We start from the raw sequence: 19774 nt of genomic DNA on the forward strand, positions 1-19774 counted from the left end.
TTCCTCTCTTCAGACAAAAATATACATACATACATACATATATATATATATATATATATACACACACACACACATATACATATATATATATATATAAAAACTAGAGAGTCCTTCATTGCTTGTTGCAGACTTGGCCCTTGATGCAGCAGAGAGCCAATGCTGGCATGGATGCACAACCTGGAAAAGTGGCAAAATCAGCAGATTTGGTGGGGAAACTCCCCAAAGCCAGAAACAAAGTTTCACCAGTTTGGTTAAATGGTGACTCTGTCAAATGTTTTGCAGAGTTAGTGTCACAAAAATAAAAACATAGATATAGAGGGGCTTGGACCATGAGAAGGACAGTCCTCACCAGTCACCAGCAGCTACGTGATACCTGTTTAGTTCGGAAAGCTCCGTAGAACATCAAGGCCTATAAAAAACACAGAAAATCCTAAAACACACAACCTCCTATAGCAAAAACAAAAAAAACCCCAAACTTTTTCACATGAAGAAAGCAGAAGAGATCCAGAAAATCACCATGTCCCAAGCCTCTGTAATAAGAGAATGTGCTAGGTGGAACATTCAAATTCTTTTGGAACCAGACCATGCTCCATCCTAGAAAGGAAGACTATGCAATGAAGTATAAATCAAGTCACAAAGTCTCTGTCCAACTGATTTGGGGAATCTTTTTTTGATGCTAAATCTGAAAGGGGGGGGAAGTCAGTGGACTTCAGTATTTGAGCAAGAGAAACCAACACCACTGAAAGTAACCATACACCTCATTCATCATCTGTGTGAAGAAACTAACAGAGAAAGACTGAGTAGCTAGATGGCACAGCAATGGCTAAGGAATAGAAACCCTTTGGCTGCCCCTGCCAAAGTACAGGGTCAAAATGATGTAAATGAAGTGCAAGACACACAAACAGCAGTTGTCAGGCATAGTCTTCACAGACATTCTTCCTTCCACATTCCAAGGATTTGTCATCTGCTTGTAATACTGCTTGCGGAAGGGCAACATGGTTAATAGCAGATCACCCTGTGGGCAGCAAGCAAAAGGCCACATTGTTCCTGAAGGAATTTCAGAAGCTAAAGCTGTCACCGCCTACCCAAGAGGCGAACCGGAAGCACTCATTTTGACTCTGATCCAGAGCTAAATCAGAGCTGTTCAACTCTACTCCAAAATATTTCACTGACTGCAAAAATTACCAGCTGGCCACTCACTGTGCTGGGACAATGCACCTTGCAAGCCTGCTATCCTCAATGACCCCACCACAAATGACCCACATTCAACAAGAACCACCCGCAAAAGGCCAATACTACAGGTAAGGAGACAAGTAGCAAGTTTTCCCTTGCAGGTCATTTTGCTTGTCCTAACACCCTGCTTTCCAATATGAATATAGCTCTCTGACAGTAGTTTTTCAGGCCACGGCAGGTGCCATGAGTTGCCCAGGCTCTCTGTAATCAACATGTCCCACATCCTCTGCCACATGTCCTACCAGGGGGGAAGAGACAGAAGAGAAACACTACAACTGTAGGCACAGAGGGAAAAGAGGTGTCATAACAACACAGTACTTAGCCCTGTCTGTTGAAAGAAGAGGAGCTGAGAAAAGGAGTGGCTGTTACTGAAAAAGAGGATCCACTCCTGAAATAGTGCTACAGCACTGGCACACCACATGTTGCAATACTCAGGGCCCAGCAGGCCTACCCTAGTGCAAATATTTTATAAAAACTACTTTTCTCACATCTCCATATCACTCGCATAAGACAATAAAAGAAAAAAAAAACATAAAACTGAGAGGAAACCATGCAAAAAATCCTATTACTAGAATAAGAACATGTTCACATACAAGAGAAAGAGAAGAAATGGAAATCAATGCTCTAAAGCATAGTGTGTTAAAAGCTTTGCAGACAGCTACTCTGCCAACCACTCTGCTGGAAAAATAACTTCTAAAGAAGTATGGAGAGCAGAAGAAAGGGCTGCAGGATTCCTAGATGAGAGAAAGAGATCTTAATTTCCCTTAATTCCCTTAATTTCCCTTCAGAAACATCATCTTTTCTAAGTTATCTTGGATGATCATCCAAACACTGCAGCATCCTAACCTAATGATTGCATTTGAAAGCTCTCAGTTTGATACTTTGGTTTGCGTTACTTTCTCTCATTTGCTCCTTTTCACACCTTTTATCATCTCTCTAGCCTCCCTCCCCTACCTTATGGCTTTTTGCATCACTCTGGGCACAAGAGCATCGCTCAGTACAAGCACCCAGACATGAGAAAGCCAGTTTGTTTCCTCACCAGCCAGGAAGAGCCCTAGAGCTCTGCACAGGGCAGAAGAGCTGACTGGGGGGGGGGGGGGGGGCAGCCTCAGCTGGCAGCAGTCACAAATTGGCCAAATCAAATTAACCCACCTGCAATCCTGGTTTCTGGTAGACTGCTGACCCTAGATTATAAGGGCTGCACAGGAAGCTATATTTTCCCCATTAATGCTATTCTCCTTTATGGTCATTAATGGAGGATATTTCTTTCAAAAGTGGGAAAACTAACTATAATTTCTACTCAAAGTTGTGTAACACAGCTAAACACTTTCCTTTTCAAATGGAGAAGCACTTTATGGAATATATTTTAGCTGCCTTCACTTAGAAAAATGGACAGAAAAATATTTATGTTTTTCAAGGTTAATGGTCTTCCTTTAGAGTCTCCACTCCCCAAATATCAGCATGAATTTTCCACAGTTTCCTACCACATGGTAATTACATAGACTAAGATCTTAATGTTACTCAACAGTGAAAGGGCCATATTAATTTTTCATTTTTCTGAGTTGTCTGAGACTTACTTTACTCCAACTTAATACAGACAAGAAAGAGAAAATGTATACAAGCAAAGACAGACAGAAGTGAGGTAGAACTAGATTGTGAATTACTACGAAAAGAAAAAGTTGATGAATGAATAATGCAGAAAAGACGGATTGGGTAATTCAGTTGTATGCAGGGATCTGACTGTGTGATAGGGCACGTATTTATAGCTCAGAGACATGTTTGGTCAGTCGGAGTTTCTCTTTTGCCTTCTCTCACATTCATTTATGTAGCTTTCACAAGAGCTCTGCTCTCTGACGGCCTGCTTTGCCTTCTGGAGATTGAAAAGGATGATTTTGGTTCAGTTCCACATAGTTCCATAATCTTTCAAATCATACAAATTTCCACTAGAGATTAAAAAACAGAAAACTCCAAACTTCACATTATACAAATCTCTTCTTACCCAAATAACAGTACGCTATCTTTGGGGGGTTTTTCTTTTCTTTTTTTTTCTCTCTCTCTTTTTTTTTTTTAATAAACAAAGGGTATTTTCATTAGAAACAATTCTCCCCATCTCAGGAAAAAATCTGACACAACACAAAACCATGCATGGCCTTTTATATTTAAAACTCAACAGTTTCAAGATCAGTCTACTTCAACTATTAAAATAAGTCAGAAAGATATTGGGGCGTGGAGGTTGCACTTCAGACACACTGCTTCTGATATTTGAGAGGTTTAATACAGACACAATCCCATAAACTCTTCAGCATCACATTTATGGGCACAGGGGCACCTTTTTTTTTGGCAAGAAGAAACATGGAGTTGATGATCATCACATCAATGGTGAAAACTGCTATGAAATAAAATAACACAGCCACCTTAATTTATAAGTTCTTCTAACAAAGTACTGTATGCCAAGCCAAGCAATTCTGATGATTACATTAGAAGCTTACAGACTTCTCAGAAATAATTAATTTACACAGACCTGCAACTGCAAGACATAACACACATTCATGCTTCTGAAAGAAAATAAATTCTGACTTGCTATATCCGTGTATTTTCACTTGAGAAAAACCTGTAAAGATTATTAACTATAACAAAGCTCTAAAATGGATGCTAAAATGGTGTTTGAGGCCAACATCAGACATTTCAAAAACATACATTAGCTGAATTCTAGTGCACTATATAAAGGCAAGTTTGAACTGAAAAGCTTTGCTGTGATTTGTGGTATTTTTAAAAGCACTTTTATAATAATTTTAATAGTTTAAAATATCATGAGCTTAGTCCCAAAGAGATATAGCTAGCACAAAACTGCCATTTTAATGGAATTTTGCACCCTGTCTCCATGCTCTACTTTATAAATAAACCTCTAGACTTTTTATTGATTTTTTTTTAACATGATAGATTGAGCCTCTCTGGTAGAAAGGGCCAAAGAACAGCACATGAAAAATTACAGGTTTGCAATTTGTGAGAGGGACAACAACAACAAAAACCCCACAAGAAAACTATTGCAATGTAATGCATATGTGTATATGTTCATTGTTTTTCAGATCTGCAGGGTATATGTATATATTTTATATAAAAATATACATAAAAATATTTTTTTCTAAATTTTCTCTCCGAAACACTTAAAGGAATATCAAATACAGTTATAACACATGCTGTACATCTTTTTCAGTTACAAAGCATAAACTTGACTTTAGCGTCTAACTTGAATAAATTTTCCCCAGAGTGGTATGGGATACGCTATTAAAATTATTTCAGAAAGGAAGAAGTCCTGTAGTAGTTTAAGGTCCAGCTCAAGAGATTAAATAGTAGAATCATTCAGTAAAGTTTTTATGGTCTCTTTAACTGCTAAATACGGCCACATCTAACACAATACAGTTAACAAGTCTTAGAGCCACTACGGTCCTGTGTTAGACAGCTCATCATATACTGTTCTGCTGACCCAAATTCTGTAACCAACTATGCCCACGTGAGTATCACCAAACACACTTGCGGTCAAGCTGTAAGATCACTACTCCTTCTGTACCTGAACTCAGAAACACATTTTAGTGTTAGAATAATAATTCCACTACTTGTGTACATGGATACAAGTGTAATAGATTTCTAATCTACCTATACGAGAAAGATAGCGGAACGGCTACTACCACAAGTTATTTTCTTACATAGGGAAGAACAAGAAGGACAATCAAGAAAAAGGAAGCACAAATCTAAACATTTCACTTAGTATAACAATAGGTATTTAGCAGTATTATGTTTTTATCCCATTTGGTTTATCTTTCCTTGCTCCAACGTATTTTTTTTTTGATTTGGATTCTGATTCTTACATGTATGTGACTGGATTAAAAGTCCATGAACACATGATTGTACAATACCACTTGAATTCTCTGCAAGATCCTGTGAAATCCTGTGTGCTTAATTTTACAAACAAGGACAATAAAAAATTTTCAAAAACCCAACAACAACATCTGCCATTTCCCTATGTGCTCTATATTTTATTAGTTATTAACCAGAAATGCAAAAAAAAAAAAAAAAAAAAAAAAAAAAAAAGGATTTTTAAGGGCACTATGACTTCCCTGACACACTGAAACATACAATACTTCACCTCTGAATTGTCTATTAGAAATCTGTTATACCTGGCTAAAAGTTCCCTGGCCGAATTTCAGAGAGAATGGCAATTAAGAGAGCCATTTATGGAGATGTGAAGACAGTATGACAAAAATATCAGGGATACCGGAGGATTCAAGCCACAAAATATCCAAAAACGATTTTCAGGGACGCAGCTGCATCACTGCAAGTGCAGAGCGATTTACAAGTCTCTCCATGTCTTTCTCAGTGACTGCTCTTTTTCAGACGGTGGAAAGAGAAGTAAGATCAAAAACTACCACAACGGTGGTAATCAATGGTGATCTAACATGCATGCCCACAATGCAATCCTTATTACAGAGCTTGGCTTTGCATATGGGACATTCAGACAAAAATCTAGGAATATTAGCTTTAGTTCAAAAACCTAGCCAACCTCATATGGGCATTTCTTTTCTGCACTGCTGAGAGGACTTACCTACACAACAGTACAACACAGCAAACTCAAGATCAGATCACCTGGTCAGTGAATCTGCAAAAAGACAACTCATTATCCCTGCCATTAATGCTCCATATCAGTGACCCCAGAAACAGCACAGTATTTGGGGGGCTCTGACTCTGATTCTGCACACAGAAATGAATTAAATTACATTCTCATTGATTTCAAAAGGTTTTAGACCAGATGTTTATTTCTCACATTTCATCCTACAAAATTCAGAAGGCCGTAACTGCATTTAAAATTAAGTTATCAATGTGTCAGAGTCAGTAGGGAAGGAATCACAGCACAGAGCTAATACTCGGTTAAAAATCCAGCAGGGAGGAGAAACAGGTCTGAATTTAGCGTGGCTGACAGAAGCTGTGATGTCATTTCCACACAAAGGCTAGTGGAGGAAAAAATCTTTTTTTTTAAGATCCAAGATACAGAGATATGCAAACTGCTTGGCCTCCATTTCAAATAAATAGTGTGAGATAACTCAAAATTTAATAACTCTCTTTCAGATTTCATTCCTGCTCTTCTGAGGACTTGAACACTACTACGGATCAGATCATTTTGAGAATACCGAGCCAAACCACTTGTGGAGGCATGTAACTTCAGTGGAATCCCACCCAACAGTGCCAGCAGACTCTAGTTCCCACTCTTCAATGAAATGCTTTTTTTTTCTTTTGGGAGGAAGTAATTTTAAACAAACTATCAAAAAAAAATCTTGCTGTAACAACTCTGAAGGCATTTCGGTCCAATCCGTCTGAAATTAACAATTCTCTAAGGAGAGATAAAAAGAGCCAAGCGAAACAGGTTAAGATCAGAGAGAAAAGGTATCTAAGAATTAAAAATATGCACAGCTAAATTTAAAAGGAAAATAAACTTCAGCCAAATAGAAAAAAAGACACTGAAAGAAAAGATAGAAAGCACAAAACATACAGTTAACTGTATTTGGGTAACTCAGAAAAGGCTGCACAAGAGTCTTTACAAACTTTTTAAAATTAAAAAAAAAATCACTTTTCCGCCTCCAAAGTAACTCCTTAAATACGAACTTTGCCTTAAGCGTTATGCATACCTATTATGCCAGTAAATAATTCTGGAACTTGGGAACTTTTATGAGAAAATTCATCTACAGGGTAATCTTCCTTTAGTTTTTGGTTGGCAAATGAAAGCAGTGCTTTTAATAGATAAATACCCTTCCCTGTAATTGTTATTCTGTTACCAAGATGTAAATTGGTGTTTTACACAGCTTGAAACCTACCGAATGGAAAAAAACACACACACAAAAAAAAAAAAAGGAAAAATCAAACCAACCTGCACAGGACAGGGCAGAACACTGCTTAGTACTAGTAACATGTAAGCACAGGTTTCTTTAAAAAAAAAAAAAAAAAAAAAAAAAAAGTTGTTGCATAATTTATTCGCTTTCCTACTACTTTCACAGATTAAGAGAGATAGTAACACCATGAGATAACTAAAAGATTTCTTTTGCCTTTACCTCAGTAATTTACATGTCTTCAGGTTTTGTGTTTTTTGTTGCTGTTTAATGTATAAATACTGTGGAAATAACATTTACCTGAATTCCCAGTCTACAAAGCCAGCTAACTGTTGTTTGATACAGCCACATGTCCACCAAGCATCATAAAGAAAGATTTACAGTAAGCGATGACTAATCTGTACAGCATATACTGTATGTGCAACAGTGAGTCAGCTTGAAAGTTTGTTCATTCACTTGAACACCACTTCTTCTTCCATTCTCTTCTTTCTGATCTGTAAACAGATCAGAAATCCAGCTTCACTTAATTCAAGGAGTGATTCTTATTGCCTTAATAGGTAAATAGGTGCAGGTGCAAGAACTTACTGCTATTGTACAGCACTGACCTAACACAACATTGACTTGCCTACACAGCACCATAAAAACGAGAACGAACAAACAAACAAACACCTCATGTCTTCTTTCAGCAAGACCCTTTTGTATCTCCAAGGAAGGAGCCCTGTGAAGAGAGTCTTATGTCAGTGGGCATCGTGACCCTGCTATCGAAAGAACTTCCTAGTTCCAACATTTGGCTGATAGTCAGGCAATCTGACTGCACAAGGAGTGCAAGAAATGACAAATTTAAGTGATCTGGTGTACTGGCAGTAAAACCAATAGCAGAACAACACAGATGTACTACAGATAACTAGAACGTGCACATTTGACTTTACATTTGAGGAAATCTTAAAATAAGATGCCTTGCTCTTTTGTTCTCTTTTTTCATTTCTTGCAATTTACATAAATAGCAGTAAGGATTTTCCAGAAATAACCTTCGCAAAGGTTCTGCCTGAAAAAAATGTTTATGTTTTAAATTTATGGGCTTAAATGTAAGGATTTTCTTTACGTAACTGAAGCATATTGTCCACTTTGTAATTAGAATTCTTCAATTAGAAGCATACAATGATTACAGAACATAATAATTACAGCTAAGAGCTGTATCAGTATCAAGACTCAGTCTTGTACCTCCTTTCAAACAGTCACACAAGCAGTTCAACTGACTACAGTATGAACAGACATTGCTACAGATGACCTAAAATTGAAAACTTTGGCCCGATACATAGTGCACATAATCCAACAGAAAGCTTTCCATCAAACAGCTTAATGTAATAATCTATCTACCATTTCCAAAAGTCTGCATTGCAACCCTATTAGTTTTGGACCACTGCCTACTGGCTGAGAGCTGGTCTTTAAAACCAGGTAAGCCTATGTTATTTTAATGATCTCCTACTTTAACTAACGATCACATAGTTAGCCTTGGGATGCTAAGAGATCTTAAGTGAGAAGGTATCGTTCCTTTCATTAGTTATTCTAATTGTATGAGTTTAGTCTATCATTTATATATACACATTTAATATTCAGATTAAAATTTCTTCTAAAATTCGAAAATTGTTGAAATGAAAATCTGCTAGGGCCTTATTTTATCACCTCTGCTCATATTAAGTAGTACACAGGTAGCCACATTTGGTTTAACATAGGTACTTTTCATAAACAAAACAGGATTTATCACCATCTCTTTTTTTTTGCGCACCTCCATTTTCAGGTGTATTATTTCTTTAAATCTAAAGCTGTTTAAACTTCAAAGGCTAATTTTTACTACAGGCAAAATGAAGGGTAAAATTCATCTTCTGCAATGCCTTTTTGGTTTTCAAGCATATAAATGGAGAAGCCTTTTTTCCATTTTACCTGCAAGGCATATTCTCTTATTCATGCTTTTTCATTATAATAGCAGCAACTTTAGAAAAGTATTAAAGTTCATTATGATCTAGCTCTTTCAAAATTTCATATTCCTGAAAAAACACTTTTCTTCTTTCAGGGATATTCTGCTTCTCATTTATCAAACACACACACAGGCAGCAGCAATACTTTTTCATCCTGATCCATGGAGCTCAGATAGTAGTTTACTGAATTCTGACAGCATAAAACAAGTTTATCTGATGAAAAAATATAGAGAATTACTGTCCATCACCATCACTCAGAAGTCTCCCCCAGTCCTGGAAACACACAGCATCAATGAAAGAAAGTGGGAGAAGCTACCTGCCTGTGTTTCTGCAAATATTTTGGCTTAAAAGTACCACTGCCATCTTAAATGGAGATACGTCTCTATCATACTCATAAATATGATGCAAGTTGTAATATTGTTATTTATTAGGTTTAACATAGTTATGAATATGAATCTCACCTTTCCAGGCATACATGGTCTGTTTATTTAAAAATCTGCCTCCTCTCCCTTCTGCTCTGTACCTGATGCTCTGCCACGGAGGCTTACCGAAACACGTGTGGATGGTTCACAGGGCACTCTTATACATGAAGTCCGAAAGGAAATTAGGGCTTCATTGCTTGAATTCAAGAGACACTCTCTAACAAAGCAGATGTGGTTCCTTCAATCTGTCCTATCTTGGAGCAAGTAGGATGGTGAAAAGTCCTTCTGGACAGAGGCAAGAATGCCATTTCTGACACTTGAATGTATACAAAAGATAGTGTATCCTGCTCTGCTCAATGCGCCACTGCTCTCATCCGTTATGTTGCCAAGGAAAGTAAAAACTTCAGTTTCACCTAGTCCTTTTTATATAAAAGTATCCTGGTTCAGCACCTCATCACTAAAGCATGTCAACCTCTTGAGATGGTTTTCTGCCCTATTTTTGCCAGGAACTCATTACAATATCTTCAAAAACTTGTTTATTATCATTGCTATGATGCTGAATTTACATTTTTACACTGATCAATAAAAACTGAATCAACACACTACACACCCAGCCCACACATGAAGAAAATTCATTTAACAAGGAGATCAAAGTTGTCTACCTTCTGCTACTGTAAAATCACAACCAGCCTGTTGGTTTTCACCAGTTATCTTTGAAGAATGATTGGAAATGAACAGAAATAATTCTGGAAGCACATACTGAAATTGCAGATACAAAACAGAGATAGGGAGAACACATGCAAATAACCACATGGGAGATCTTCGCTTGAATTTGAACTGTATGGCATGCTGAAGAGACGTATGAAGCATCAACGCTTCTGCAAAGCAGCACTGTTCAACGCAGGTTAACATTAACCATTTATTTTGTTCTATCAGAAGATGTAAGTTTTCCTTTGCAACCCAGAATATAAGCTTTTGAAAAGTAACAAAAAATAAAAGAGAAACCCCAAAGGATCAAGTGGATTAGCCATTAAACTGCTTTCATCCTCCTTCCCTGATATATTAGGGGTACAAGCAGCAACAAAACAGTTGCCCTAAATGCTGAGCTATAGATAATGTAAACTTGTGGTTCAGACGATTATAGCCTCCTATGCTCAGCAGATACAGCTTTGGTAAAGGCCACAGAACTCTTATTTATTAAAAGATTCACTGCAATCAAGGTACCATTGCAAAGGTGATGCTTTCAGCCTTCAGAGAGAGTGCAACATGCAATGCTCTGTCTTTGCTAAAAGTGAAGTGCATCCAACTCAAAGAAGACCACTTCTACGCAAGCTACACCCAGCTTTTATATTCAGGGTAAGACAAAATGAATCAGAAGCAGGCTAAAAAGAAACAATTGGGAGGATATTTAAGGAACTCAAAGTCAGCACCATAAGCATTTGAGGACTTCAGCAGCCTACATTTTAGGGAAAAGAAAGGTCAATTAGCTATGTAGGGTCCTTTAAGAACTAATTTTTGTAGCAGATGTGAATTGCTTCAACAGTGGTCAGCACTTATTTTTTATTTAACAAACTTCTGTTGTTGCTAACAAAGCAAATCTTATCTTCATAAAAAAAAGCATATAACTAGGAAAATTGCATATGAAATAACTATGAAATTATTTATTCCTTTTTTCTGGAACAGACAGGATCTTCCACTATTGTATCTTCCCCATCAACAGAAAATGAGACAGGTAGCAGCGATGTAGCATTGATGGTACAAGTTCAGTTTACAAAACTGTTAGCAGTACTCCTACTGAAACAGCTATGAGTTACAGATGCTTGTCAAAAAATTCTCTTTTATCTATCCCTTCTTCATACATTGCAACATTGCCCAAAGAGAGTAAATAATATTTAGCCTGTGACCAAAATGAATATTACTAGCAACCTATTGCATGCCTCCAAACTTTCACAAATTAATACAGTATTTCCTAACGTGCAGGATTTTAAAATTGAATTCAAAATTAAAGTACATGGGATCACTAATTAAGAGAATGTATTTTAGCATATGAACAGTATACTACATGATATACTTCCTGCTCAGCGATAAATTGTATTCAGTTCTGCGTGCAGAGCAGAGGGCTATTTCAACCTATGAAAAGCTCTATCAATAACAGCATTCATTTCACTAGGACTCAGTTAAGAGTATAACGCGTAAGACTGATAATCTTGCAAGAGTGCCTATATGCATTTCTGCCACAGGACTGTAGTGTTTACCACACTGATCTGTCCAAAAGCACATGCAAGGTTTGCAGTGGGTGTTCCGCTAAGAAAGAGAAAGAAGTCATTATCGAGGCCAAGTGTAAGATTTTTGTAAAAGTTTTGTTCATATAGCTGTAATTGGCATAATCCTCCAAGTGTAAGCAGAGCCCTTTCCAGGAAAAGGCATTTCTAGTTTTGATTTGGCATGTAAAACTTGACAATACTGGGAAAAGCTCTTTTCTGCTAATACAATTGGAGCTCAGAGAGGACTCTTACCCATATCGAACTGTTGCAAAACACCACGCTCCCCTAACATGAACATTTACCAGAAGAATTTTTGGTTTAAAGGGGAAAATGTGTTTAAGGCCATGTCTAAATACATCAACATGAGATTTTTTCTTTTAAATATAAAAATTAGAACACAGACTTCCCTCCATTCCTACACACACACCCCTAAACACACACACACTAAAAATATATTAATAAAGGAAATGAAACTTCCCCATCAATGAAAATAGTGTGTGGGGGGGTGGAGAACAGAGACAAAAATGGGTCTGTACAGCATCTTTTATGGCCAACTAACAGTCAAGAAATTTTTTTAAGGTAGAGAACTCTAGTCATTATCAGATTTTAAATTTAATAGTCCCTTGCTACATGGGGTTGGATAAGATTTGTTTTCCACACCCCCACATTGCAATTATTTAGGAATTTATTTCTATTTAAAGAGAAAGGAGCTGATAAAAGTTCTGCATTGCAAACAGATCCAATCTTTTAAGAGTCCCAGTACGAGTCATTCTAACTGGACAATGTGAACAAAAATCTCTCACCATGACGTATCTTTTAAGACAAAGCTGCTGATAATTTAACAATTGACTTGCACCTTGTTTTGTTGGGGAAATCTTTCCCCAATCCCTATTTTTGCAGTTTTAACATACTTGAAACAAAACTTTTCCTTATTAGTGAACACGAAGATGTTTGCCACAAAAAATCCAAATATCAAAAAAAAAAGTAGCTACAACAATTCTGCTTTGCTATAGAGGCAATAAAGTCTAAACATGAGGGATGAAAAACAAAAGCAAAACAAAACCTTGCAGCACAGCACTTCAAGGACATATTATAATGTAGTCTCTATCAAAAATCTTACAATGAGCAGTTGACAAGGGGAAGAAGGGTAAAGAGAGCAAACATTTTCTAGCTGCCCTAAAAAAGCATCAGAACATTTCTGATAAGGCCTACAAAACTATAAATGTCTTATTGGTGGGGCAGGTAAATTCAGTATTTGTGTTCATCTGTGCCCCTAAAGCGATCTGCACTGGCCTGAGGATGGAATACTGAAGATCAGGAACTCAAGAGAAAATTCTAACAAATTTTGAACTGTAAATTGCAGAAAGGCAAACTAAAAGATCAACTACTTTTTGAGTCTACATCACATCACATCAGTATCTTGGGTCTTTCCAGAGCAATTCATCCATCAATTATGAAAACTTAGGTGGGCTGCTTGTGTGAGACATATTACGCTTTGTTATAGAGCAAGCTAAAACCACAAAACTCATTTCACTCAGAACCTCAAAATATACCTAACACTACAGAAATCATCCAAAATGTTGCAACATCCTCACTGTAATATGTAGTTTAATCTAAAAAAAACCCTATTATAAAATAAGTAATATAGCACATGTTAAAAGCATGCACTAGATCCCTCAAATCATTATTCTCTCATGAAGAAAGTAACACAAACTCTAGATTTGCCTTCTGGTTTTTAAAGCAGCAGGTTGTAACCTGATCACATTTTCTAGCTTTTCTTCACACAAATCAAAGTCTTTCTTCTTTCAACCGTTCTGTTCATAGAACTCTCAGAAATAGAATTTTAGAAAAAAGCAGGAAAATGTCACTGGGCTTAAGTCGATTCTTTTGATCAATACTAGAACTAGGTACGCCTTTTTAAAGGATAAACTATTATTCAGAATTGGGGGCCTATTTTGTACTTGTCTGGAGGACGCAAGCGCTGAACAAAGAGCTGATGTTGTTTCCAGCCTCTGTCCTCAAGCAGGGCTAGGTGAATCCACACCCGCCAGCCACCACGTGGGGCCTCACTATGAGACCCCGCAACAGGATAGCCAAGGCAGAAGCAGAGAAAATAAATAGCTCTCAAAAATTTCTGTGCTATTGGTTGGCAACCAATAGCCAACAAGTACCAATATGACTTGTTGACTGAGTATATTACCTAATTCATCCTCCTGACCGTGCTTGACTGTAGACTACCTAGAGCCTAGCACCTAAGGCAGATGCAAGTAGAGGGTGCAAGGCTCTCAGCTCTCAAGAGCTAAGGGATCTCAGGATACCCTCCGAAATACTGCCAGATAACACTGTACATAAACACATGCCACTCAAAAGTAAATTAAATGTATCTCTTAAATCTGCTTGGTTTCAAGCACAGAGGAAAAAAAAATAAAATTTTGCCACTGTTCTTTGAACTATGCTCAGACATACTCTTTGAAGGAAGAGCAGCCTTTCTTAAAATACATTTAAATGTGCTATTTTTGTCTTTATCTTAGAAGGCCTGATTTCCCCTCACAACCCTGCAATTGATTACAATAAGAAGTTTCTCAGGGGCAGACAGATTAAGAATAGGTTTTATAACTCTGTATGCAGCAAAATGTATGGAATTTGCTACCTTAATTCTTTAGTTTCAAATCCAGCCCCTTCATCCCACAAATACACAAATGCATACTAATTCTACTCTTCTAGATAGTGCCATGGAAGTCAATGTGACTACTCATGCTGCTCTACTTATGTAAATAATCGAGTGCTTACAAGCAACACCAGACAGAATTGATACATGCATGTAGAGATGGTTCTATTCACACCTCACAGGTTGAGGAGAGTGAAAAGAATTAAACAGAATTTTAGAGACAGAAAAATATATAATTTTGATCCTAATTTTTCATTGGAAAACATGCAGCCTCAAAAAAATTTAAGGCAGGGCAGGGGGGAGAATATCATTTCCATATCAACAACTACTTTATATCTATAAAACACTTCTTGCTTAAAAAAAAAAAAAAAAAAAAAAAAGAATTCTAAGGAAGCTGAAACGAAATTTGTCTTGAAAGTTACTATGACACATCATAAAGAGACATAAAATCACCTTCCAGCACCATAATTTTATGATGACATTACAGACCACAGGATCTGTCTTCTTTGGTTTGTTACTGTTGTCCCACTATAGAACTAGGAAAGGGAAAATAAAATCTTCTTAAACACTTAAATTTTTAAATGACATATTCCCTGCCAAATTAAACACAAAATTAACACTAAAATTATGAAATCTATGGTATGTTACAATAGTGCTTTTCCTATGCTCCTCTCATACTCCCAACCTGATGTTAAGTTATAATCTCAATTTATAATGGCAAACAGCTTTATCACTGGAAAAATTAAAATGACCGGAAGAAGTGAAAGTAACAGAATCTAGAATTTAAAACCCAGGAATTCTCCCTTCCTACCTAGGTTGGATGAGTGCTACACAAAAGTCAAACAAATCTAAAACAAGGACTCATTTTATGGTCTTAAATACGTATAATAATACTCTCACAGACGTGATCAATAGTAACATAAAGGTCGAGAAAATTAAATGGATAGGAAATGAAGACTTTTTGAGTCTATCTAAATACAGCATGAGTCAATATCAGATAAAGAGGTTAGTCATGTTGTGGTTTATTTACACTAACATTGGCCCGTTTGCGAGTGATGTAAACACTGGAGGCAGGACCCCTACCTCGCTCCCCTTGGCCCCATCCCTCCACTGCGGAGCCAATGGCAGCACGTTGGTGGACACCTGAGCGCTTCAGCGGCGCCCTTCTCAGTTCTCCGAGGGCCTGATTCTGCACTCTGTACTCAGGCATAGTTTCCATCATACAGTGCCTTTATTTGCTTTTTCCATTAAAGTTGTACTACTTGTACTTGAGGTTTTTGGGCTTCTCAAGGTGCACTGGTTTGACTATCACACTGACAAAGCTGTTCAGTTCCTTCCTGGGAGTCTCCCAACTTCAGAAATATAAGCTGTTTATCAGTCATAGTGGAAAGGATCGTAAAAGTACTTACTTGTGCCCAAACCTGTAACTATGGTATATTTAAGCATTTAATTTTTCCAAAGTAGACACAGCAGATGAGTTATAAAAGAAAAATGTGTATAACGTGTTTTTTTCATACAAAAAGGAAAAATTACTTATCTGAATTCTCATAACTTGTAAATAAGTTTATTTGCCATGACATATTTTTGTTTGTTACAAAGCCGCATAGCTTAACTTCCAGGCCCTATGTGCATACATGGAGCGTTGATGAAGCAGCACTTTGGGTTATGCCTTAGGAAAAAGAATTTAACATACGAGGGGGCAATGTGCCATGTCACTTGGGTAACAAAGTGATATGTGTTAAGTATTTTTAGACAGATGTGTCTCATTAAAGAAATGGCTCTGTTCTGATCCAATTCAGCATCCAAACAAGACCATGAAGTATATAACCAATCACAGCAAACAGCAGCGCGCCCCAAAACCACCACAGAAATGACTTATACCCACACCAGTATTATAAAGACAGGTCATCTCATCACAACAGCGCATCCTCAGCGCGGACAGCTGCCAGGTCCGCGAGAGGAAGCCTGTGGGCCAGTGTGCAAGCTGGGATGCACACAGCCAGCGGGATGGCTCCGACAGAGAAGCAAGGCCCAAGCTTGCTAAGTGAACTCTCCCCTCTTCCCATTAGATACTTACAGGAAAATTATAGCTGTTAGAGATATAAAACTTTAAGCAGGTAATCATTGGGGATAAAAACATTAATCATGCAGTTAATTACTTTGCAACATTTTCCATAAATAGTTTAGTTATGGGTCATCATATTTTCTAATGCTTTTGCTGCTATTATTTTAGTCTGTAAGAATCCATGAACACCGACAGTAACTACAGGAATTCTGATCAGTATTTATGGACTGGGACAGCAAGAACAGGTCAGATTCTACTAGACTAATACATTAAAATCTGTAAGTTTACGTTTTGCACGTTCAAGTCTGAGTAGTTGACTGGTAGACACGAAAACCGATCTGTGAAGTCAGCAGAAGGATGAGTAGGCATTATCCATTTATTAACTGGTTAACTGCCAGTTAATTTTACTTGCAAATCATCTCTCTGGTATTTAAATATCTGGAGAACAGTTTTTGTTCATTACTCCACATATTTAGAGGGAACAAACGAACAAAATAAGTAGTCTGCACGCTGACAGTTACCAACTCCCCATATATTCTTTTTCCGGGGGGCGATGGGGTGGTGGTGGTGGGGAATTTCACACTGCTGAGAGGCCACATGCAACAGTGTCATCTGAAGGTAAGGAAGGGCTCCGGGAACGATCCCAGGGCGACCTCGCTAGCAGCGAGGAGACCTACACCCGTATCACTTCACGCGCGTTTCTGCCGGCGGCGCGGGGCGTGGGGACCCCGCGGCGCCCACACGCGTGGCGAGGTGCCGCGGGGTCCCGCCGCGGGACGGCACCGCCACGGGCCAGGCCCCCTCGCGCGACTTTTGACAACTTCCCCCGCGGCGGCTCCGCGCCCGCGCACCGGGCGGCCGCCGCCCCGCGCCGCCCCGCGGGGGCCCGGGAGCCGGGGGCGGGGGCGGGGGGTGCGGGCCGGCGGCGCCCCCCGCCGCGGGCCGCCCCGCCGCGCTGCCTGCAGGAGGAGGCAGGGCCTCGCCTACTCGGCGCTACGGACCGAAAGTGAACTGCAAACTTTTTTTTTTTTTTTGGTTCTTTTCCTTTTTCTTTTTTTTCTTTTTTTTTTTTTTAAGCGAACCCCAGCTAATGCAAAAATGAAACTTGCTAAGCGTTTGCCTACCTGGCGTTAAGTCTGCAACAAGTGCACGCAGGAGCCGGGAGCAGGGACCTGGCGGGGCTGGGCGCAGTTTATTTATTTATTTATTTTTCTTTTTCTTTCTTTTTTTTTTTTTTTTGGCGTTGATGGAGCAATTGCAATATTATTAGATTTATTACAGAGCTGCCTTCGCTCGGTCCTACTTTACTTACAGTACGGCGCTCATCCTGTAAACAAATATCGCTCCGCCAGGAAACATACTCCCCCCGCCCGGCCCCGGTGCGGCAGCGACCCGGCGGCGGCACATGGAGCGGGCGGGGGCGCCCCCCGCCGCCGCCGCCGCCGCCGCCCTCCGCGCCGGGGGCGGCTCCGGGCACCGGCACTTACCTCCGTCTCGGCCTCCCCCGCCGCCGCCGCCGCCGCCGCGCTCCCGCGGGGGCTCGCCGCTTCGCCTTCCCCTCGGTCCTGATGCAAAAAATCCCGGTGTCAGCAAATCGCTGTCAAATTATTTTCTTGCAAAAGAGAGAGAAGAGGGAGGGAGGGAAAAGAGAGAGAGAGGGAGGAAAAAAAAAAAAAAAAAAAAAAAAGCAGAAGCAGAAAGGGGAGGAGGCTGCTGCTGGCGGCGGCGGGATCCCTCCGCCGCGATGGGTCTGGCCCTGGGTAGCGAAGCAGGAAGTAAGGTGTCGGCGGCGCCGCGGTTGCGGCCGCCCGGCCCCGCGGCGGGGCGAGGGCGAGGGGCGCCCGCCGCCCTCGGGCCGCCGCCGCCGCCTCCCCCCGCCCCCGGCCCCGGCCGCGGCCCCGGCCGCGGCGCGGTGTCGGCGGCAGCCCCTCCTCTGAGGGCTGCGGGCGCCGCGCAGGTGCCGGGGCCGCCGGCTGCGACCTGTCAGCGGCGCGGCGCGGCGGGAGCCGCGGGCGGGCGCGGTGGGGCCGCGGGGCCGCCCCATGCCGCGGGGCCGGGGCCGGGGCCGGCTCCCGCCCGGGCGGCGACGAGCGGGCGGGGGGGGAGGGTGCGGCGCCGCCGCCGCCGCCGCGTGCCGCGACCGTTAGAGCCGGCGGGGGGGGAGGGGGCGCCGTTACGGCGCGGCCGGGCCGGGGCCTCCCGGCGAGGCGCCGCCGCCGCCACCGCCCGGGGCAGCCACCGCCCGGGGCAGCCGCCGCGGCATCAGCCGCTCCCCGCCGGGGGAAGGGGTGCGGGGGTCGGCACTGCGGCTTGCCCGGGGCTCCGGGCGGCTGCCGGTCTTCGCGGGTGCTTCGACAGCGGATTCCCCGGTGCGAGGAGCCGGGTAGAAGCTTGCTCCTGTGGCCATCGCGTTTTGCCACTTAAATTATCCTCCTTCTCCTTCATTTATTTATTTGTTTTTAATTCTGCAGAAATCTGGGGGCCGTGTTCTCTGTCAGTCCTGCCTCCGTGGAGCTCAGAGTTTGCATTAGATTGCACCAAAATATCCTCTTGCAGGGAAGGGTTTTGGATCTCGTAGGTATCACGTATCTGCCCCCCACTTACAGCGTGCTCTCTTTAGGCTCATGGAGAACGGCAGACAAGTTACTGTAAGAAACCGTGGCTGGAAAGAGAGAAACTGAAACAGGGATGGTTTTAGGGCCTACTTCTCTTTTCAGAGGGGAGGAGAAAAAAGGGGGGGGGGCAGAGGGCAGACAGAACTCGTAGGGGTGATAACTTGAACAGAAACACGTCTTTGGTGTTCGTGTTTCTGATTCGATCTTACGTTATAATGGTTACCATCGGCCTCGTTTTCTTTTTATGGCCATGCTGGTTTCCTGGTTTCATGACACTTCCATTGGGCCACTGGTTTTAGTAATTTAACCTTTTATGAGATTGTTTTGATTTACAGTGTGGAGAGTGAGGAAGTGTGCTATCACACAACTGGCCATTTAACTCTGCACTACTGCACTATATGCAAAGGTCACTGTTGTTTAAAGTGTTAAGAGAAAGGTTTTTCTTAAGAGAAAGGTTTTTCTTCCTTTTTTTTCCCTCCTCAGGCAAATAGTCATCATTTTCTAATTTTATTTTTACTTAAGTGAAAAATACCATTTAGATATTGTAACTTCTCTGTGCTGAGCTAGGCAGAATCTGTGCTGTTTTGAATTCAAAGGTAGGCTTGTTTGCTTGCTAGAGTTCTAAGTCATGTAAACTGTGTTGAAAATAGAATTA

The 19774-nt window shown here is 40.6% G+C and overlaps 1 protein-coding gene across 9 annotated transcripts in view; it reads right to left on the reverse strand.

Moving 5' to 3' along the window:
- The window catches only part of TRERF1 (transcriptional regulating factor 1), a 102934-nt gene extending 84631 nt beyond the window's left edge, over positions 1-18303 (reverse strand). For 7 of the 9 annotated variants that reach the window (XM_062571873.1, XM_062571878.1, XM_062571876.1 and 4 more), the window contains exon 1: positions 17629-17920. The gene's annotated coding sequence lies outside the window, so the exon portion shown is untranslated. Of the gene's footprint in view, positions 1-17628; positions 17921-17991 lie in introns of those variants that run through there. The other 2 variants (XM_062571870.1, XM_062571869.1) reach the window with 2 other exon arrangements.
- Positions 18304-19774: the final 1471 nt, after the last annotated feature.

The sequence above is a fragment of the Rhea pennata genome, chromosome 3, assembly GCF_028389875.1.
Source record: "Rhea pennata isolate bPtePen1 chromosome 3, bPtePen1.pri, whole genome shotgun sequence".
Lineage (NCBI taxonomy): Eukaryota > Metazoa > Chordata > Aves > Rheiformes > Rheidae > Rhea > Rhea pennata.